Source organism: Squalius cephalus (genome assembly GCF_949319135.1).
Source record: "Squalius cephalus genome assembly, chromosome: 3".
Lineage (NCBI taxonomy): Eukaryota > Metazoa > Chordata > Actinopteri > Cypriniformes > Leuciscidae > Squalius > Squalius cephalus.
In genome coordinates this window covers 28,929,904-28,953,696 of record NC_137124.1, presented here as the reverse complement: position 1 = coordinate 28,953,696, position 23,793 = coordinate 28,929,904, and the positions used below count along the sequence as shown (strand labels likewise).

General features: G+C 45.6%; 1 protein-coding gene across 2 annotated transcripts in view; it reads left to right on the top strand.

The window, feature by feature from the left end:
- Positions 1-23,793, top strand: part of smarcd3b (SWI/SNF related BAF chromatin remodeling complex subunit D3b) — a 71,996-nt gene that overhangs the window by 1,010 nt on the left and 47,193 nt on the right. The gene's annotated exons all lie outside the window — the stretch shown is intronic.

The window sequence follows — 23,793 nt, the reverse complement described above, 5'->3', positions numbered from 1 at the left end:
TATTTGTCACAAACAATTGGAAAAATTATGTGGCTACTGGCTACAGCACTATATATTACATTGTTATAATGAATCCTAATATTTGTAATTTCACCTGGTGCAGTTACATGCATGTCCTTACTGTTATTGGCCAAAGTGATAAGATCAAATCAAATATTAACACTGCTAAAAATGTGTCATGGGTTGGTTCCACAAGGAAGCAAGTAGAGGATCCATTAGCAGCAGCCAATCTTTATTAAACTAAATAATCCAAAAAACAAAACAAAAACAACAACACTGGCACAGGAGAAGAAAACAATAGGTTACTGTCGTAACCCCGGTTCTCTGAAACATAGAGTGGAAAGATCCACCTATGGGAAGGGCATCCATACCTGACCTCTGCAGAAGCATCCAATTGCAACAAGTCTGGCAAGACAGACAGAAGCGCGCAGCCAATGCCAGCTAAGGCCTCACCCCCTTACCTGTGGGCATATAAAGCCTGCATGTGCTACTGTTCTCCAGTAAGTATTTGCTTCTCGGGCAAAGCTGGTGGATCTCTCCACTCGATGTTTCAGAGAACCGGGGTTACGACAGTAACCTATTGTTCTCTTTCATCATCTCGTGTTCGAGATCCACCTATGGGAGAGACATGGACAGCTCCCCGATTGCCCAATACACTCACAGTGAGGGTCTGTAAGCCAGAGAAAGACGGTCACCCAAGGGGCGGTGCCTGACACGTCCCATAATCATGAACCTGCCATACTGACGCACACACAAAAATGCTGTGTACTGGCAGGACATGAAACGTGTGTGGCTTACACAAGAGAAGGAAGGGTTAAGACGACCCCACCCCCAAAACAGAATGTGAGCACACGGCAGGTGTCCTGCAGCACTTTCTCCTTCGATTCGGCTATAATGAGCCAATCGTCTATATGTCAAAATTCCTCAGACCTGACATTCATGGCTGCTAAGCCCGCCTCCGCACACAGACAGAAGGTCCGAGGGCTTAGACTGAGCCCGAACGGGAGGACTGTGAATTCGTAACATGTGCCTTGGTAGGCGAAACGAAGAAACTTCCTGTGTGGCAGATAAATGATGTGGAAGAAAGCATCTTTCAGCAGAAAGCAGTCGTTCCGTTTTATGGCGCGAGCGAGCAAGCGAGCAATGAGTTAACATTCTGAAATTGTATTTCCTCAAATGTTTGTTCAACACAAGGAGGTCCAAGATAGGGCGGAGAGAGCCGTCCTTCTTTGGGACCAGGAAATAACGAGAATAAAATCCCTTATTTATCAGACCGGGGGCCACCACCTGAACCACCGCTCCCTTGTTTAGAAGGGAAGATATTTCCTCTTTCAGAATTTGTGCGCCACTCTCTTCCGTGTGTGAAGAGAGAACGCTGTTGAAATGCGGGGGTTTCATTACAAACTGCAGTCTGTAGCCCTGCATTATTGTACGCGTTATACCCACTCGGGAGTCGAAACAGTTTGTCAAGCCAACTTGTGACTCGCGAGTGTTCCCACCCGAGCTGCAGCGGCGCTGTGTAAGCCCAGCTGGGTTATTTGTGATGCAATGGCGCCCTCTAGTGGACAAACTAGGGGCGACATGCAGGGGTTCACAGAGAATTTCTCTCTCTGCAGGGTGAGGATTTCTCTCTGTGGAGAGAGGGCCTCTCTTTGTAACAAATTCATTTGATTCGTTTGTTTTAATGTGTTTTTTTGTGTTTTGTATGTGTTTTGTGTTGGGGAACACTGGGGCCGAAGCCTTTATTAACTGGGTGAGGGGAACACAGTATGTGCTGTGTGATGACACTGCTTTTGCACTTTTCCTCACAACAGACCCCCTGTATGTGGGGGAAGAACACACAACGTCAACTGAACACATGGGCTGTGCAGCCTCAAGAGGGGGGTGGCCGACCCCTCCATAAGAAACCCTCCGTCTCTTGAACAGGGGCTCTAGGGCAAGAAGAGAGTCTGAAGAGCTTGCGGCTCGTGAGCGCAGACTCGAAGCCCCCATCGGCCGAACATCAGGCAGGCCGCATGCGTTTCGAGTCGGTGGGGGTAGGGTTTGAGGGTTTTCCCGCCGCAGCAGGAGTCGGTTTCCCCCAGGGCTTAGCAGAGGGTGGGGTGCTCTGTCATGGTGGGGGTTTGTTGCGGGGCCTTTCCTTACCCTGATGGAAGTTACGTCCCGAGACAGGGGGGTTAAGCAAACACACAGCCTGGCCTGGCGTGGGGCCACCTTTCTAGGAGGCATAACTTGAAGGCCTTGTCTTCCTTTTTCTTTTCGTCGCATCGTTGCAGCATCAATGCGACGGCAGGGCCAAAGAGAGCCCGCCGTGCTCTACCGGGGCACCCGCGATGCGCCTCTTCTCACTGTCAGTAAGGCCCGACAGGTTCAGCCAGAGCGCGCGCTCTCCCACCACAGAGAGTGCCATGGAGCGCCCGCAGCTTTGGACGGCCTGACGAGCAATACGGAGGACGAGGTCATTAACAGTAATGATCTCCTTCCACAGCATGGCTGAGGGGGATCCCTTGTCCAGCTGTTGGCCTAAGTCATCCAAAATCTCTGCCTGGTAAGTGGAGAGAAGGGAGGAGACATTCAGGGCCCTGACAGCCAAGGCCGAAGATCTATAAGCGGCCTGGTGCACAGAGGCAGAAAAATGGTCCATCTTGTTAGGCAAGATCGGCTTTGGGGGAGCGAGCAGCCCGCCCTGGACTGGGTTAAGGTGCCTGGCGATCGATGGCTCGATAGCGGGGGGGATCACCCATGCCGAGAGCCGTCATATCCTTTACCTCTAGACCCGCAAGACCGTGTTTAATCGAGCGGGTCGCTCCAGTTGTGCCTTATGTGCTTCACGCACGCTGGGAGGGTTGTTTCCTCGGACCGGGAGGGGGTCCCAGCACTTTCCCGTCATAAATGTCCCTTTCCTGATCGGTGGCGCTCTGTGGAGCCGGCCACTCAATGTTGAGGCGAGAGGCTGCTCGCTCACACACTTCCAGGAAGATGGACTGAGGCAAGGCCGCGGGGGCATTGGCCTGGGGAACGCCAGAGGTCGGGATGGCCTCCTCGTCCTCTGAGACCCCGAGAAGGCCCGCGTCGTCATCATCACCAGAACCGGCCGGTTCGTCGCCGAGCGGGAGGTTGCCCGCGAAGATGTCCTCTTCAGGGAACGCAGGATTGGGCTGGTCAGTCCAGATGAGAGATGTCGCGCCCTGGGAGGCCCCCGGTAGCGCGTCGTCGTCACCACCATGTCCCCCATCCGAGTCAGAAAAGCCGAACTCGACACACTGGGTCGCGGCAACTTTAAGGCGGCGTCGCAGGAGTTTTTTCGGCAGCATCAGACAATGACTGCAGTTCTCCGGGTTCTCCAAAGCCTCTTCTGCATACTTAAGGCCCAAGCAGACCACGCAGAACGGGTGAAGGCCCTTCATGGCAATCAGCGCACCACACATGGCCGGGCAGGCCCGTGATAGGCTGTTCCCGGGAGAAGCGGCAGATTTAGAGAGCGACATACCGGCAAAAAACGTAGATAAATCCGTGGTGGGCAGCCGTGGAAACTGAAACAGGTGAGAAGGTGGCGAGAGCGTGGGTGGCGTAAATCCAACCGAGCTGTGTCAGTACAGAGATCGTGAGAAGCGAATGTCAACTGGAGAACAGTAGCGCATGCAGGCTTTATATGCCCTCAGGTAAGGGGGTGAGGCCTTACCTGGCATTGGCTGCACGCTTCTGTCTGTCTTGCCAGACTTGGTGCAATTGGATGCTTCTGCAGAGGTCAGATACGGATGCCCTTCCCATAGGTGGATCTCAAACACGAGATGATGAAAGAGAACAGGAGCAACACAAACCAACCTTAATCTTGAAGACACCAGACAAGAACTAAACAGAACAGAGGGTTTAATGCTGCCTTCACATGCTTTTTGAAATTTCCTGAAATAGTGATTATGAGCTTGTCGCATTCAAGTGCTTTGCTGTTGGAAAGAACAGGAATCGTGGAGGACACCAGGTTTATTCTTGCCTATCTATTGGGCAAATCTTATTAAAGCCAAAATGATATTTAGTGTCCCATTCATTCACCACACTATCTATATAGTGTAACGTGCTCCAAAAACCAAGTTAGAGTCAGGATCTAGATGCAGATAAAAATGATGTTTAATGGCTCAAAACAGTAATTCATGGCTTGAGTGTAGAACACATGACAGAGCGTAGAGCTTCACCATAACTATGAATCCATGAATGGCACGTTCACATGAACATTAGAACAAACTAACATTCAGACAGTAATCCGTACAGGTAAGAATCAACACCATGGTTAAATAACTGAACTAATTAGATAACACGAGACACCTGAGTCTAATTAGCCCAACAAAGATTCTCTGAAATCATTGTCCATGAGAGGGCCAGGACCGTGGGGCAGGGAAAAAACTGTCCTAATTGCCAACCCAAAAGGCAGTTCAATGGGCTCTGATACAAATATTGAGACAGTACTACAAAGTGCCTGACACAAGGTAAAGACATTCATGGCAGTTATACAAAACCAAGACCCCATAACACTTATTGCCACATGAAGCGTAGCACACATCAATAATTTGTCCATGGCAGTGGCATGAAGCTTGAAAGCTCAAGGTACCCTTACTTGTCACATTGTACATAGGTAACTTAGTTTCCCCCGTGACCATGGCATAAAACTTGGAATCTGAAAAACCTACCCCCTCGTTCCAGAGAGAAGAAAAAAAATGCACACTCGTTCTTAACCATGGCATACCTCTTCTCAGTTTCAACGTTCTCATTCAACACTGAGACGATCACATTCTCGGCCTCAGTGCAAATTCTTTGTAGCTTCAGCATTCTCGTAGTCGGCTTCGTTGCACTCGTTCACTGCAGTCTCAGCACTCTTCGTTCTCAGCTTCGTTGCACTCGTTCACTGCAGTCTCAGCACTCTTCGTTCTCAGCTTCGTTGCACTCGTTCTCTGCAGTCTCAGCACTCTCGTTCTCAGCTTCGTTGCACTCGTTCTCTGCAGTCTCAGCACTCTTCGTTCTCAGCTTCGTTGCACTCGTTCTCTGCAGTCTCAGCACTCACGTTCTCGGCTTCGTTGCACTCGTTCACTGCAGTCTCAGCACTCACGTTCTCGGCTTCGTTGCACTCGTTCTCTGCAGTCTCAGCACTCACGTTCTCGGCTTCGTTGCACTCGTTTTCTGCAGTCTCAGCACTCTTCGTTCTCAGCTTCGTTGCACTCGTTCTCTGCAGTCTCAGCACTCACGTTCTCGGCTTCGTTGCACTCGTTCACTGCAGTCTCAGCACTCTTCGTTCTCAGCTTCGTTGCACTCGTTCTCTGCAGTCTCAGCACTCACGTTCTCGGCTTCGTTGCACTCGTTCTCTGCAGTCTCAGCACTCTCGTTCTCGGCTTCGTTGCACTCGTTCACTGCAGTCTCAGCACTCACGTTCTCGGCTTCGTTGCACTCGTTTTCTGCAGTCTCAGCACTCTTCGTTCTCAGCTTCGTTGCACTCGTTCTCTGCAGTCTCAGCACTCACGTTCTTGGCTTCGTTGCACTCGTTCTCTGCAGTCTCAGCACTCTTCGTTCTCGGCTTCGTTGCACTCGTTTTCTGCAGTCTCAGCACTCACGTTCTTGGCTTCGTTGCACTCGTTCACTGCAGTCTCAGCACTCTTCGTTCTCAGCTTCGTTGCACTCGTTCTCTGCAGTCTCAGCACTCACGTTCTTGGCTTCGTTGCACTCGTTCACTGCAGTCTCAGCACTCTCGTTCTCGGCTTCATTGCACTCGTTCACTGCAGCCTCAGCACTCATGTTCTCGGCTTCGTTGCACTCGTTCACTGCAGCCTCAGCACTCATGTTCTCGGCTTCGTTGCACTCGTTCACTGCAGCCTCAGCACTCTCGTTCTCGGCTTCGTTGCACTCGTTCACTGCAGTCTCAGCACTCTCGTTCTCGGCTTCATTGCACTCGTTCACTGCAGCCTCAGCACTCATGTTCTCGGCTTCGTTGCACTCGTTCACTGCAGCCTCAGCACTCATGTTCTCGGCTTCGTTGCACTCGTTCACTGCAGCCTCAGCACTCTCGTTCTCGGCTTCGTTGCACTCGTTCACTGCAGTCTCAGCACTCATGTTCTCGGCTTCGTTGCACTCGTTCACTGCAGCCTCAGCACTCTCGTTCTCGGCTTTGTTGCACTCGTTCACTGCAGTCTCAGCACTCTCGTTCTCGGCTTCATTGCACTCGTTCACTGCAGCCTCAGCACTCATGTTCTCGGCTTTGTTGCACTCGTTCACTGCAGTCTCAGCACTCTCGTTCTCGGCTTCATTGCACTCGTTCACTGCAGCCTCAGCACTCTCGTTCTCGGCTTCGTTGCACTCGTTCACTGCAGCCTCAGCACTCTCGTTCTCGGCTTTGTTGCACTCGTTCACTGCAGTCTCAGCACTCATGTTCTCGGCTTCGTTGCACTCGTTCACTGCGGTCTCAGCACTCTCGTTCTCGGCTTCGTTGCACTCGTTCACTGCAGCCTCAGCACTCTCGTTCTCGGCTTTGTTGCACTCGTTCACTGCAGTCTCAGCACTCATGTTCTCGGCTTTGTTGCACTCGTTCACTGCAGTCTCAGCACTCTCGTTCTCGGCTTCGTTGCACTCGTTCACTGCGGTCTCAGCACTCTCGTTCTCGGCTTCGTTGTGGAAAAAACTAGTAAAGAATAGCCATCACAGCAGCAATCGTTTAAAGTTTGTGGCCTGTCCATTTGTGTATTTGTGGAACTTGTGTATCAAAATTATCCTTCTCTGTGGTAAATACGACTTGAGAGGGCATTCATGTCCAATTTTTAAATAGGGAACTCTTATTTACGATAATTATGATAGCATGTGAAGGCAGCATGGATATACAGAGACTAAATCCGAAATCGTCCCCTATACCCTTAAAAAGGGCATTATTTGAAGGGGACAGCCATTTGTAGTGGTATCCGAAACCATAGTGGACGTTATTGAGTGCACTCATTCAATCCCATATTGCACTGCAAGAACGAGTGTACAGCAGTTGTACGCTCAACGGCTGTCCGAATTCACTCACTCGTTTTCATTCACTCCTTCAAGTGAACTGTATTATTGGAATAACGTAGGGAATACTAAACGAGGGTTTAGGTGACGATTTCGGATTTGTCTAGAGTCTGAACAAGATGATTAAAGGTCCTGTATTATGCCCCTTTTCACAAGATGTAAAATAAGTCTCTGATGTCCCCAGAGTGTGTATGTGAAATTTCAGCTCAAAATACCCAACAGATCATTTTTTACAGCATGTTTAAATTGTCATTTTTTGGGGCTCAGAAAAACGCGCTGTTTTAGTGTGTGCCCTTTAAATGCAAATGAGCTGCTGCTGGACGACACAGGGGGCGGAGCTTCATGAGCTCGCGCTCAGTCTGTCAGGAAAATTTCAGCTCACGGAATGATGATAATATCAGAAACTCTCAGTAACGGCGTTCATTTCGAGTCGGACAATAATGCCTACAGAGTCAGAGTGCTGTATAGAGATGAAACAGGTATAGTTTAGTAGTTTAATTACGGTTATTATAACGTATTTGTCATCTGCTTGTAGGCTATGTATCCATTATTTATTAATAGCCTACAAGTCTGCTGTCTGAATGATGATCAAACATGTACTGATGAGTTTAATAAAGTTTATTGTACATCACACAAAAGATGAAGCGTCAGTTTTACTTCAATAAATCACCGTAAGAGCTGAGTAAACAGTAAGTTATAAGAAGTGCGCAAGTAGCCAGTAGAGTTGAGGGAGCATTCCTGTGGGCGGAGGTTAGTCAAAAAACGGTTCTAGTGACATCATTAAAGAAGGAAGTAGAGGGATGTAGTCCAAACGAGCCGTTCACTGTAGTCGACTTCTGTTAAATAAAATATCTCGCTTGGCATTGAACTTTGAGCTTTATAATTTTACAGATATTATTTATGCTCTAACAGCAACATTACACACTAACTAAAGTTTGAAACATGGGATCACGAAGAACGGGACCTTTAACTATACAGCTGAGACACTTGAGCACTAATCAAAACCATAGCAACCAATGAAGAGAGGGAACAAAGGAGCCAATGAAACCAAAACACAGGGAAACAGGGTAAAATTAACTAAAAATCCATAAAATTAAAACATTACAGATACAGATACACGTTACAATATGCAGCACATATTACGATTGTGCAGTAAGTGTTATAACTCCTATATGGACTTGCAACCCAGTGCTTTCTGGTTGTGAGTTTTATGGTTTCTGGTTGAAATATACAAACAAATTTTATTAGGGCCAGAGCACCAATGGTGCAAGGACCCTCTTGGAATTGCTCCGTTTTTTATTTAAAAATAAAATTTTGTCCTTCATTGCATTGAATGCATTCTGCTTTCCGGTCTTTGGTAACCTATTAAGATGTGCTACTTTCCTCTTCCCCAACAGGACTGATATGATAATACTCCAACATAATTTAGTGGTTTCTTATATGAGTGTAGTGACCCTGACGTCAATGTCATACCAAAAAAAAGAGCTGGAAGTTTACAGGCAGTTTCTCTTGTGGGTCATCATAAGTGTTATTTTATATGACCACATATTATAATATGGCATAGATTTTTAAAAAGTCTGTTTTCCTGTAGCATATCTTATGTTCTGTTGTCTTCTTGTATATTGTGACAAAGCATTTGTGATCTTAGCATTGAGTTGCCTTTCCCTCCCAAATTTGTCCCCCTCCTATATCCATCGGGTTCCTGAGTGAATCACCAGAAAAAACTAATTGTATAGTATTCAGTAGTTGTGCTATACACAAGCTTTTTATCTGTGTTGAGATGCAAGCAGCTGGAATTCTCTGTAACTGCTGCATCACTTCTGCTTGGTTGCACTGCTGGAACGCACACCTCCACTACTGCACTGTAGATAGACTGAACATGCAGGGCCACTCATTTTGACCAGTCTGACTATGCTGTCCTGCTGGTTTGTGTGGAGCTGGGGCTTTTATGTTTATTGTCTTTTGTGCCTGTGTGCAGTATTACATGTTAAATGTAAGTTTGAGTGGGTAACAGTGTGGTCATTATATTTGATCCCTTCATTCTAACTTTTGCCTTATGTAACTAACTGTTAAAATAAATTAAATTTAAAAATATGATTTTACTACTTAATCGTGATCATAATGGGTATTTTTATAAGTAGCATAAATAACATTCAGAAACTGTATTTGAAATTAATAAGGATCAATAAATAAATATTGATACCAAAAAACATAAGAAATGAGTTCCCTTACGAGAACGTTCTCTCGTACTGCGTTGCAAACGCTTATGGGAAAACTCCTTTTCTCGAGAATATTGAAGCCTTTATTTTAAAACGCATTTGCTACAGCACAGGCGAGAGCATCAGACCCACGTGAGTGAGCTGATAGGCTGTGCTGTGGGCAACTGCACGAACCAATGGCGGATAGACAGAAGCGCGCGAGCCAATCAGGGCGCTTGGCGCTCTGTCACTGTCAAGCGCGCGAAACTACACGTGACCATAACATATAAATACAGATAGAATCCGCCATTTGACAGATTTAATCTCCTTCAGCTCGACTCACCTCGTCGCTGATTTTCTCCGGTCGTAAGAAGCCCTCGTCGTGGAAAAGCCGTCCAGCGGAACAGCTTCGCATCCCGGCATCTCGCCAGCTGAGCGTTTCCCTGTGGCATCCGACGAAAAATTATATCCTTTTCATTGCATATTTATCTAAAAGAGCAAACCGCTGTTTTCACAGCGCGGCATAATGCCTCTCTCCATCTGTGAGAGCTGCGGGGTCTCCCTGCATGCATCCGACGGACACACCCAGTGTGCGGCCTGCCTCGGCCCTGAGCACGCCGAGGCAGCGCTCATGAAAGGCGGCTGCCAATTCTGCGACGGGATGCCTGTCTCCGTTCTCCGTTCAAGGCTGTCTTCGACGGTGACCGATTCCGCCCACCTTCCGTCTTCGGCGCCCCACGAGCCCCGTAGGAAGAAGCGGCGCGATCAGAGGCGTCCTGAGCGCGGTGAGTTTAGCGAGTGCACGCCGGGCCTTTCTCCTCGTGCCTCGCCCACGCCTTCTTCGCCTGTCCTGTTCTCTCGGAGCGAGCAGCGCCCCTCGTCTGAAGCGGCTGGACTCGTCTCTTTCGGCGCATCTCCGAATGACGTCGATGACGCACTTTCTATGGCGGCATCTGAGAGCGAGGATTGGTCGGGCTCCGCGGACCCCGCCCCCCCCTCTCAGCTAGAGTTTTCTGATACTCGAGCGAGCATTGACGCCGAACTTCTCCGTGTCATGTCTCGCGCTGTTGACGAGTTGGGACTCGATTGGCTTTCTCCAGCTGAGCCCGCCAGAAGCCGCCTCGATGAATGGTACCTGCCGGGGCGCCAGCAGGCCCCTCGTCAGCGCGCCGCTCCATTTATGCCTGAGGTTCACGAAGAGCTCACAAAATGCTGGCGCGCGCCCTTTTCAGCGCGAACGCGCTCATCTGCCTCTTCTACGCTCTCCACTGTTGACGGCGCTGAAGAGAAAGGATATGTGTCTCTCCCCCCACTGGAGGAAGCGGTCGCTGCACACTTATGCCCCCCCACTGCAGGTAGTTGGAGGTCTAAGACGGTGCACCCTTCTAAGCCGTGCAGAACTACTTCGGCCATTGCCAGCCGCGCATACGCTGCCGCCGGTCAAGCCGCCTCTGCACTTCACGCCATGGCGACGCTTCAAGCCTTCCAGGCCAAACTTCTCCGTTCCATGGATGAGTCAGGCCCGGACCCAGACACATTTAAAGACCTCAGGAGTGCCACGGATCTGGCACTGAGGGCCACGAAGACCACCGCTCAAGCCCTGGGCCGCAATATGGCCAGCCTAGTGGTAATGGAGCGCCACCTCTGGCTAAACTTAACCGAGATCAGGGACGCGGATAAATCTGCCTTCCTTGACTCGCCCGTCACAGCCTCAGGTCTCTTCGGCCCATCTGTCAGCGGCTTCGCCGATCGCTTCACTGAAGCTCAGAAGGCTTCCAGCGCCATGAGACACTTTCTACCAAAGCGCTCCAGCTCAGTCCAACGGCGCCCCAAGAGCACGCCGCGACCTGAGAAAGTGGTGTCCCAGGTCCTCCAGCCCCGCCCAGCGGCTGAGACCAGTAAGCACATGAAGCCAGCGAAACGGTTCCCGTTCCCTAAGCGCCAGGGCCCGCGGCCGAAGCTGACGCTCGATCACGAGCCCAAGAAGCCGTCCTAACCGGCACAAAGAGGGGTCACTGTCCCGCTGCGGCCGGACCAGCCCCAAAAATCGCTCGACTACTGCTCACGGCTCCCTCTTCAGTTCAGGCGGCTGCAGCAGTTCTAAATGCAGTTCATGGGCCCGTCACATGTCACGCACCCCTGCAAACAAACGCTGTTTTAACAGCGACCCACACAAAGCACAAATCGAGCATAATTTCTCACATGCATACATGTCAGTCCGAGCCCCCCACTCTGGGTGTTCCAGATATGATAATGCCTCTAGCTCTGCGGGCTCTAGCTTGGCAAGCTATCCCCGGAGTTTCAGTATGGGTGATGAACATCATAAAGCATGGTTACTCGCTTCAGTTCGCCCGCAGACCACCGCGTTTTCGCGCGGTTATACAAACCACGGTAAGGGGCACATTGAGTCATGTCCTCCGCACCGAAGTGTTAAGTCTGCTGGCGAAAGGGGCCATCGAGAAGATCCCCCCTTCTCTGAGCGAGTCAGGTTTTTACAGCCGATACTTTCTTGTTCCAAAGAAAGACGGCGGCCTGAGACCCATTTTAGATCTCAGACATCTGAACAAGGCTCTCATGTCACGGCCGTTCAGAATGCTCACGACCAGACATATCCTGGCGCAGATTCGCCCAGGCGACTGAATTTTCAGTTCTCGACTCCATACTTATGAGAGCATGGCCCACACCGGCCCGTGCTCTAACGATTCAGCAGCTCACGGCATCGTTCATAGAGGGCTCTCTTGTACCCCTCAGAACGTTTCAGAGGATCCTTGGCCTGATGGCCTCTGCATCATCAGTACTCCAACTAGGCCTACTGCGTATGCGTCCTCTTCAGCTGTGGCTGGCTCCTCTGGTGCCACCCCACGCCTGGCATTCAGGCCACTTGATTATCAAGGTGGACCAGCGCTGTGTTCAAGCCCTGGCCCCTTGGAAAAACGCCAGCTGGTACCAGCAGGGCGTAAGCATGGGGGTAGTTTCAGAGAGGAGGATGATTTCAACAGACGCCTCCAACTCCGGTTGGGGAGCTCTGTACGAGGGCAGGCCTGCCTCCAGCCTCTGGTCGAGCTCGGAGAAACGCCTACACATAAACTGCCTCGAAATGAGAGCAGTTTTTCTAGCCCTAAAAACATTCCTCCCATACCTGGCGGGACACCACGTGTTGGTACGGACGGACAACATGTCGGTGGTCTCTTACATAAATCGCCAGGGCGGCCTCAGGTCCCGCAACCTGTTTGCCATAGCCTCACAGCTCTTGCTATGGGCTCACACCAATCTGCGCTCGCTCAGGGCAGCTCACGTGCCAGGCACGTTGAATACAGGAGCAGACATGCTCTCTCGGGGCAGAGTTCCCCCAGAGGAATGGTCTCTCCACCCTCAGACAGTTCTCCTACTCTGGGAGGTCTTCGGGAAGGCAGAAGTAGATCTTTTCGCCTCAGAAGACAACTGTCAATGCCCAATCTTTTTCTCAAAGAGCAGGGATGCGTTGGCCCACGACTGGCCCAACCTTCCTCTCTATGCGTTCCCCCCGGTCTCGATGCTCCCTCAGGTCATCGAACGGATCAGGAACACGAAAAGCGCAGTGCTATTAGTAGCTCCTCTCTGGCGGACCCAGGTTTGGTTCCCAGAGTTGATGCAGCTGTCTGTAGCAGACCCGTGGCCAATCCCAGTGAGGCGCGACCTCCTGACTCAGGCCAACAGGACAATCTGGCATCCCCGTCCCGACTTATGGGCCCTACATGTATGGCCACTCAACGGGTACCCCAGAACCTCCCAGAGGGCGTCCTGAATACTATAAAGGAAGCTAGAGCTCCGTCTACCAGACGCCTCTATCTCAGTAAATGGTCAGTGTTTTCCAGCTGGTGTTTAGCTCGAGACCTCGACCCATACACTTGTGAAGTACCAAGAGTACTGTCTTTTCTACAGGAGATGTTGGACGCGGGTCGCTCCCCCTCCACTCTCAAAGTGTACGTGGCAGCCATTGCTGCTTTTCACATATTGGAAGCCGGGGCCTCCTTAGGAAAAAGCGACCTTATAGTTCGCTTCCTCAGGGGCGCCAGGAGGCTTAACCCGCCTCGGCCACCGTCTGTTCCGGCCTGGGACCTCTCCTTGGTCCTGCGGGCTCTTAAGGGACCTCCCTTTGAACCACTTCAGTCAGCTGATCCTAAGTCTCTCTCTCTGAAAACCGCCCTGCTTCTAGCACTGGCGTCAGTAAAGAGAATAGGGGATTTACAGGCGCTGTCTACCAGCGCTTCCTGTCTGGAGTTTGGTCCTAATGACTCCAAGGTCATTCTTAGGCCAAGACATGGATATGTTCCTAAGGTGCTCTCAACTCCGTTCAGAGCCCAGGTTATTTCTCTGTCAGCTCTCCCCTCCTCCGAGGAGGATAGCGATTCTCTCATGCTTTGCCCAGTCAGAGCTTTGAGAATTTATCTGGAGCGTTCGGCCTCTTTCAGACAGTCTGAACAGCTCTTTGTGTGTTTCGGGGGGCGATCCAAGGGCCTCCCGGTCACTAAAACCACACTGTCCAGATGGATAGTTGACGCCATTGCCCTGGCTTACACCTCACTGGGCCTCTCTTGTCCCATAGGTGTTAGAGCTCATTCCACGAGAGGTGTTGCCTCTTCGTGGGCTTGGTCAAGTGGTATTCCCATTGAAGACATTTGTGCGGCGGCCGGCTGGTCCGCTCCGTCCACATTTGTGAGATTCTATAATCTGGATGTCCCTGCTCTGCAGACATGCGTTCTTTCTGTCTAGACTCTGGCTCTGTGGATCCAGACTAGTTTTGAACCATGGTCACTTGGGTATTCCCATCTATAGCATATGTGCGGCGGCCGGATATCCGCTCCGTCCACATTGTTGAATTATAGCTTTAATGCCCTTGCTTTGTAGCTACAGTTCTTCTGTCTAGACACTGGCTCTGTGACCCAGTCTAGTTGATATTGAACACACGGTTTTCACCTTGTGGACTAAGTGACTGGCTTTGGCCAGATCCGATGAATTATAACTTTAATGTCCCTGCTTTGCAGTTACAGTCTTTTCAGTCTAGACTCTGGCTCTGCGGACCCAGACTAGTTTGATATTAAACACACGGCTATCACCTTGTGGGTTAAATGACTGGCTCTGGCCAGTCTTTATTACGGATAATTGATGGGCCCGATGTTCGGTCTCTTTTTATCCTGGCTATTCTGTACTTCCCGGAACTCTGGTGAGTCAGAGCGGCCAAAAGATTAATAGCACGGCGTTTTAAATGGAAACGTTCCCATAAGCGTTTGCAACGCAGTACGAGAGAACGTTCTCGTAAGGGAACGTACTGGTTACTTTCGTAACCTCGGTTCCCTTAGAGATAAGGGAACGAGTACTGCGTTGCCTTGCCGTGCTATTTTTCTTATGGCAGGTTTGTCGCTTCAGTCGATTATACCTGTCAAATGGCGGATTCTATCTGTATTTATATGTTATGGTCACGTGTAGTTTCGCGCGCTTGACAGTGACAGAGCGCCAAGCGCCCTGATTGGCTCGCGCGCTTCTGTCTATCCGCCATTGGTTCGTGCAGTTGCCCACAGCACAGCCTATCAGCTCACTCACGTGGGTCTGATGCTCTCGCCTGTGCTGTAGCAAATGCGTTTTAAAATAAAGGCTTCAATATTCTCGAGAAAAGGAGTTTTCCCATAAGCGTTTGCAACGCAGTACTCGTTCCCTTATCTCTAAGGGAACCGAGGTTACGAAAGTAACCAGTACGATTTATTTTTTTTATGACATATTTTATTTGACATGCACAACACGGACTGATGCACACAGTGGTGCGCTGTTTAGGACGGGTTTGTGTTGATGAGCCACTAACAAAATAGTAATCTATTCACAGATTCTCTCTCTTAAAATGTAAGTGAGCGTAAATGTCAGCATTATCATATATGTCTAAAGAATTGTAGTCTGTTGGGTAAAACAAGAGCTTATTGATGCAGTCAGTCTGCTATTTTATTCCAACCGTTACTCCTGATTGGAGGCTCCAATAAATATTTAGTTTATATGTAGAGATACTTTTCAACTTAGTTTAATGGTGCAACGCAAACATATTTAGTAGTGTGTAAGATGTTACTTGTCCATTTACGTCAAACTAGGCTAAGTTGTAACTAACGCACAGCTGGTGCAACTGGCCTCTGTAGTGTACCCTAAACAGTTAAAAACACAAGTCCTAATATCCTATGTCAGAAATCAAAGCCTTTCTTTTGAAAGAAAATTACACTCTTCTGTGAAAAGCATCTCATAAAAATGATTTAAAATAAACAATACAATTGGTAATTATAAAATAGAATACTTTCTCAAATGTTTTGAACTGTTATTTCAGGCATTTATAAAAACAGAGAAAGTTGTCATGGTCAAACCCTAAAGATTTAGAATCTCTGAAAGGCTGAGGACAGATTGTTTTGTTTTTTTAATAGAGGATGAAAATGAATGATCAGCAGTGAACCAGGAGGATACCAGAAAAGTAGTCCATATGACTTGTTTTCAAAAGCCATGTAATAGCTTTGTGTGAGAAACAGACTAAAATAGTTAACTACAGTAGTTTGTGGTATAGGCTAGTTGTGTAGTCTTTTTTTTATATTTACAATTAAAGTTTTGTAAAATAATTTTTTCTTACTGTCTGCTGTGTCTCTCAACGGAAATTTTCTTAGATATGTTAAATGTTTTAACCTTTGAGGATTATATGCCACATGACCGGATAAGCTTCTAAGTACTGTATTAAGTCAGTTGATTCAAAGGAAGACATTATTGTAGTACCAGGTTTTGGTCTGGAGTACCAAGCCGCAGGTGTGTCTTTGAGCTCGAAGCCTTGTATTCTCCCTGAAAACAATTCCAGCGGGGCCAGCAACACTTAGCATGGATCACAGAAGTTCGCTTCAGTGCCCAGCAATCTTCTGAGAGTGAGAGAAATCCCATTAGTATTCAAGAACCTATTTTTTCTAGCTGTCACACCTCAAGAGCTTTAGGGAGAATTGGCTCATTCACAAGTGAGAGTGCAGGCAGAGAGATGAAGGGGTGGTTATTAAATGCTCTCTTTTATTCTTTTTCTTTTCTTCTCCTTTGCTGCCTTTCTGCTGGTCTAAAAGTAAAGAATTAGAATGATAGGATGTCTGGACTCTAGAAACGCCTCATGTCATGCTGCCCTTTGTTCAGCCCAACAATACGTCTTCTCGTTTATTAGACACCTGCGGTATAATTTGCATCTCTGATTTAAATATGTATTTGTACTTAATCCAAGACTGTTCATTTATTTAAATTTTTTAATTCATTTGACACACACAGTGGAACCAAAAAGTATTTGAATATCTTTATACATAGTATAACAAAATATCAAACCAAATGACAATTATTTTTAAAAAAAAGACAGCACAAACTCTTTTTCAAGCAAAATGTTTAATGAAAGTAAATTAGTTTTCAATGAAATTATGATCTCTATAAGGGGTTGCTGGGTTTGACATCATTATGAATTGTCAAGTAGCTAGTAGTCAGTATGGAAGATTAGTGGATGCAGATATGTATTGATCTGCAAGTTAGAAAATTAACGTTTTATTTTATTACAAAAACTTCTCATACACTATCAAAACTTTAAATATATTAAAGCTGCGCTTTAAACGCTCTAGCGGTAATAAACAGAACTGCATGCGTCTTGCGGAAGAACATTGCAGCCGGCTACTTCTCTCTGTTTATGACTATGATGAGTCACACAGGTACTGGGCTACTCCGAAGTGGAGCGACCTGTACCAGTCTAAAATAGTCTGAATATAAACACTTATTATAGGTGTACCATAGTAATTCAGGATAAGACAAAAACATGGTTTGGAAAATGGATTCATTATGTATTTGCTTATTATATAAATGTAGTAAATTTTGAACAAAATAAAGTTACGGACTGCAGCTTTAAAATATCAATTTAGGTTACTGATAAGCTACTTCACGTGTGCAAACAAATTGGGTGGGGGGGGGGGGGATATAGCATAGTATTTAAAAATAAGGAAAAACTAAATGGGTGGTGTTGACAAAGAATATAAAAACAGATGTCACATTGGGCTAAATGCATACAATTTTAAGAAGAACACTATGCATACATACTAGTTTTATACAATTTGAACTGCTACGGCAGCGGGGAAGGTGCATGCACATTAATTTGCGTTATTTTAATGTTATGTTGTTTTTTACGTTAAAACCTACCCTGTTGAGATGATGATGTGGACAGGTCCGCATTCAAGCATTGCAGTGGGCTGCCTTTAAGGGGACCTATTATGCAAAATTAACTTTTACATGGTGTTTGAACATAAATGTGTCGGCAGTGTACACAACCACCCTATAATGGTAAAAAATCCACCCACTCCTTTGTTTTAAGCTCCATAAATCATAAGCAGTGTCTCAGAATAAGCCGTTTGCAGTTTCTATACAATGTGACCTCACAAATGCTTAGGCCCCACCCACGACTGCTGACAGACTAGACCCTGCCCTGAGTGAGGTATACATAGTCTGCCATGTTTATCCCCTCACCAGAGCATTTAACAGCAGCATTCAAGTATTCTTATTAAAGCTACTAAAGTTATTAAAGTAGTACATTCTCACATAAAGTACATTCATGGACTGGATCGGACAATACTCTTTGCTGTGCCTGTGTACTCTAGTGGTGTGCCTGGATTTCTCACTCCCTTGTGCTCTCCGTGTTCCTGTACAACAGTGTTTCAGAAGTTCTGTTTTATCATAATGCTTTGGATTTTACCCGGACACTTTGGATTGGATCTAACTGTGTCCCGTGTGTAGCAGTGTGTCTGGATCTTCGTCTCATAATGCCTTGGATCTTATTTGGACAGTACTATGTGGGTTAGATTGCTATTTGCTGTCATCTCTATTTTAATATTGACTGGGCTCTGTGGAGAGCGGATCCTCGAACACCTGGACCACGACATGATAAGGTATTCTCTGCCTGAACTGCTTTCACATAAACACCATTCGCTGCTCAACATACGTGGCCATGGAACTTTACGATCACTTCACCTTCTATTCACAAGTGTGTACTATACACTCTGACAAAGTACGTCCTGAATTCATCAGGTTCACGCACCTCAATGTACGTTCACTAAACAAAAAAACTGATTTACTCTATGACATCATCTATGACAAAAAACTCTATGTCTTCTGTATTTCTGAAACTTGGCACCAACAAAATGACTTTTTAAATCTCAATCTGTGTACTCCACCGGGATTTACACATCTTGACAAACCCAGAGCAAAGGGTAAAGGGGATGGCCTTGCTGTTGTGTACAGTGCAGAGATTTCTGTTACTGAAATTGCTGTTCCTTCTGTTTTATCATTTGAGAGTATTGTTTTAAAGTTAGTGGTGTTTCTCCTGTTCTGATCTTGTTTATCTATCGACCACCGAAACCTAACCCTCTGTTTTTTGATGAACTCATGGAGCTACTTGCATTTGTAAATTCCCTCTGTCCATCTATGATTATTATTGGAGATATTAACATTCATGTTGATAATCCTAGTTGTAATCAATAATACTGCCAATGTTATGGAGATTCTGGATTGTTTTAACCTGATACAAGACGTCAACTTTCCTACTCATAGAAAAGGTCATACACTTGATTTGGTGTGTAGCCTACAGCTGGTGCTGATATTAATCAGCTGGAAGGCAAAGATTTGTTCATTAGTGACCATAAGCTCTTGACTTTTAATTTATCTGCTCCTCTACAAAAACTGCAAAAGAGGGTTATTAGTTTTAGAAATCTTAAAAATATTGATCTTATTCAGTTTTCATGCATGATTAATGATAGGTAATACTGTTGATCAATATAACTTAATTTTATCATCAACTTTAGATGTGCTGGCCCCCAGGAAGGAACGTATTGTTTCATTTACGAAATCATCTCCCTGGTTTACTATTCAGCTTAGGGCTCTTAAAGCTAAGAACAGGCAGCTGGAACGACAATATAAAAAATCAGCTCTCACTGTCCATAAACGTATGTACGATGAGCATTTGGTTCAGTAGTGATGCCCTCAAAATTGCAAGAACTGAATACTACTCTCAAGTCATTAATGATCGTACTGCAAATCCAAATAAGATGTTTAAGGTAATCAACAAACTCCTTAAACCTTCCAATTCACTTATTTGTTCTTCTGTGCAGCAGTGCAATAAGTTTCTGAAATTCTTTGCTGAAAAAATGTAGAATATTTATCAGTCTATTACTTCTGTCTCTCTGTGTGCACCTCCTGAGATTCATCCCTTAAATTGTCCGCTAAATTTGTTTTCTAGTTTTAAAATGGTCACTATTGATTACATTTCAAAATTAATCATGACGATGAATTCCACTACCTGTACTCTGGACCCTATTCCAACTTATGTTCTCAAAGAGTGTCTGTCATCTATCAGTCCTCTCATTTTGAACATTGTTAACGCTTCCCTTATTATGGACTTGTTCCCCAAGCCCTTAAGGTTTCTGCCATCACACCAGTTCTTAAAAAGCCTGGGTGTGATGAGTCTGATCTGTCTAACTACAGGCCTATATCTAATCTTCCTTTTTTGGCGAAGGTTCTGGAACGTGTTGTTGTGCCACAGATTCATTCTCACTTGTCCTTGAACGAGCTTTTAGAACCTTTTCAATCTTGGTTTCAATCAGGACATAGTACTGAGACTGCCTGGGTCCGAGTTATGAACAATCTCCTTGTCTCTGCTGACTCTGGTGCCCTTACCATCTTGGTGCTGTTAGATTTGAGTGCAGCTTTTGGCATGGTGTGTCACTCTGTACTGATTGAGAGACTTGAGACTTGGCTTGGTATTTCCGGTACAGTGTTGGAGTGGTTTAAATCTTACCTTACTGATCGTATCCAGTTTGTTGTTTTAGAAAATAATAAATCTAACATCGGACAGGTATGTCATGGTGTTCCTCAGGGGCCTTTTCTTTCATTACCTGATGCAGAATGGCTTGTCCATGCACTCGTTACCTCTAGGGTTGATTATTGTAATGCCCTTTATCTTGGCCTACCTGCAAAGTCTATTAAGCACCTGCAACACATACAGAACTCAGCTGCACGTGTTCTTACACATACTCCTTCTCGTCAGCATATCTCTGGGGTGCTTAGGAACCTGCATTGGCTTCTGGTCCATGCCCGCATTGATTTTAAAACTCTTATCTTAACATATAAAGCCGTACAAGGAACTGCACCATCATATGTGATTTAATTACGCTATATGCCCTCTCGATCTCTCCGCTCTGCCAACTCTTTTCTCCTTAAACAGCCTTCTAATGCAGACTAAAAACTATGGGTGAAAGAGCTTTCTCTGTGGCAGCCCCTAGGTTGTGGAATGCACTTCCTTTAACAGTTAGGAATGCCCCAACATTAAGTAGTTTTAAGAAAGTTAAAAAACCATCTTTTTAAGATAGTGTTTGTGTCTTAATTGCAGACACTGGATGTATATTGTATTCTACTTGTTGCAATATTAAAAAAAAAATTGTTATAGATTTACTTTTGTACTGTACTCTTTGTAGCGTTTTGGGTATAAGAAAAGCGCAATATAAACAAAATGTATTATTATTATTATTATTATTATTATTATTATTCAATCAAGAGCAGTGAGTGATTTTCTTTTGTTGTTTGATTCATATTAACAGCATATATAGCAGTAGGTACTGTATATTTCACTGCTTTCACTTTAATACACAGACCTGATGATAGAGATAATCAAAACCTAACAGATGTTTTAGTTTTTGGCAGTATCTGAGGCAGGAGCTGTAAAGCAGGCAGCTCTGCCCTCTTCTGGAAAGCAGGGTTAGCAGCTCATTTGCATCTAAAGATACATGCACGTAAACAACATGTTTTTCCTTCCACTCAAAAATGGGATTTACAACATAGTATAATAAATGATCTGTGGGGTATTTTGAGCTGAAACTTCACAGGCACATTCTGGGGACACCTGAGACTTATATTACATCTTGTAAAAAGGGGCATAATTACGGTGGCCGAGAGAGCTCAACGCGCTGCAAATGAAGAAAACACATGCAAACAGAAAAAAACGCATGCAAACAGAAAAAAACACATGCAAATAGAAAAAAACACATGCAAATAGAAAAAAAACACCAGCGAATAAGAAAACATCTTCATCAGTTTTACAACTCACGTGCGTCCCAATACTCACAACACAACCAAATACGGAAACGCGCTGCAATTACAGAAACGCGCTGCAAAAGTTCACAACAAAACCAAATACAGAAACGCGCTGCAAATAGAACAGAACACAACGGAAATGTTTCCGGGGAACCCAATAAGTGACGGACGGACGGCTAGGACGTGCTTACAGCTGTCTACTTTTATTATTATTTTTTTTTTTTTTTTTTGCAAAACATACAAAGATGACACGTTTATGACATACAACTTTGTATACAATATACAAAATGTATTTGCGATATGTTCAATGTCATAAGAATACTAAAAAGAACAATGAGCTGAAGACTAAAATAAATAAATAAATAAAAAGATAGAGAAAAAGAACGAGGAAAAGACATTAATCTATACATCAGTTACATTGAACACATTTTGTCATGTTATGTTATAATAAGTTTCATAAGAAATGTTAGAATGTAGCTATAGGTCCAAATATGAGACGGCAAGTTTTAAAGTTGAGACACTCACACAAAGATATAACACATATTTTAAAAACTTTGTTGTATAAAATGTATATTTATTTGCAACAGTTATGTTAACAGCATTAATACTATTTCTGGTATAACAGCTATTCAGCTGATGGACACGCGCTGCGTTGTCATGGGAACATCCCAGGTGAAAATAATGAGGAAATTACGTTGTCTTTCGTTGCTCCCTTCATCAACATAATGGCACACAAGTGCCCCGCTCCCTCCAAAGTGCCCAATTCAAGGGCTCTGCCGTCTGCCCTTTTAAGAGAGTAACGTTAGGGCATAGGTAAAGCCAGAGCCCGCGTCTCTCTGGTAAAGCTCGCGAGCCGTCCGTCCGTCACTTATTGGGTTCCCCGGAAACATTTCCGTTGTGTTCTGTTCTATTTGCAGCGCGTTTCTGTATTTGGTTTTGTTGTGAACTTTTGCAGCGCGTTTCTGTAATTGCAGCGCGTTTCCGTATTTGGTTGTGTTGTGAGTATTGGGACGCACGTGAGTTGTAAAACTGATGAAGATGTTTTCTTATTCGCTGGTGGGTTTTTTTCTATTTGCATGTGTTTTTTTCTGTTTGCATGCGTTTTTTTCTGTTTGCATGTGTTTTCTTCATTTGCAGCGCGTTGAGCTCTCTCGGCCACCGTACATAATAGGCATTATCCTTTTACAGCAGATTTTGTTCACAAACATTTTCATTTAAAATAATCAGTCCTAAAAATTTTGCATTTGTAACTTACTTTTCGTGCCATTGGTTGCACTTGTACTCAAGTTTCTAGGATCTCCCAATTCTTGGCTAATTTTTTGTCACACTTGTGACTTAAGTTAACTGACAGACTCGCTCTGAACGGATCATTCAGTGAGTTGTTGACTCGATAACAGCTACAATCGGATCAGTCCAATTCACGAATGAATCGTTTGGTGCTATTTGCGAACCGATTTACAGGCTCATTGAAAAGAAGTTTGTTAACGAATTGGACACCACTGCTGCATCATGGAGCATGTGACGATTTCTTCAGTTCAAATTGACGAGGAACGAGATGTTTTTTAGGGGATGCAGTGGAGTAAAAAGTTTGATGATATGCTTTAGAATGTAGTGATTTCTTAAAATAAAAATACTCCAGTAAAGTACAGATACTTGAAAAATGTACTTAAGTACTGTAATGAAGTAAAAATACTTTGTCACTGTCCACCACTGTTATTATTTTACCTTGGAATCAGTTAGTTCCAAGTAAAATGTCAAAAATAGCTTGTTTTGCAAGAAGCTTGTGCTTCACTTTATTTGTCTGCAGATACCACTTGGCTTTATATTTTGCAGTCTAAATGTCCAAGGCTACATTCACACTGCGAGGAGATTTATTGCTCAGATACGATATTTTTTTTGTATAGTGTAGTAAAATTAGTTGTTGTGGGAAGAAGGAGGTGGGAACCGGCGAACAGTCAAACAACTTTTAATAATCATAAAATAAACAAATACAAAATGAAAGTAAAGACGGATGCCCCTCACGGACGACTGCCGCCACATATAAAAACAAAGCATAAATTATAGTCCAGGCCTGGTCCTCTCTCATCTTTCACTGTCGTCGCTCTTCCTTTATGCTTCCGCTCCTCCGTGTGAGATACAACACCGGTGCGTCGCGCAGGTGGCACTCATCTGTAATCACGCCACCGGCCTCGCGCCGTTCTCTCACGGCCCTCGGCCTCATCCTGCTCGCCACATATAGCTATTCACGTTATTTTAAATGTGGCCAATATCAGATTCCAGTGCAAACAGATCATGGTCCTTAACTGACCTGCATGCGCAAAAGAACGATAAAAAGACGTAATGCAGCACGCTGTCATACAGAAGTAATGAGTGGGCAATATAAAAAAACAAAGACGAAGATGCAAAAAAAGAGAGCAGAGTTTTT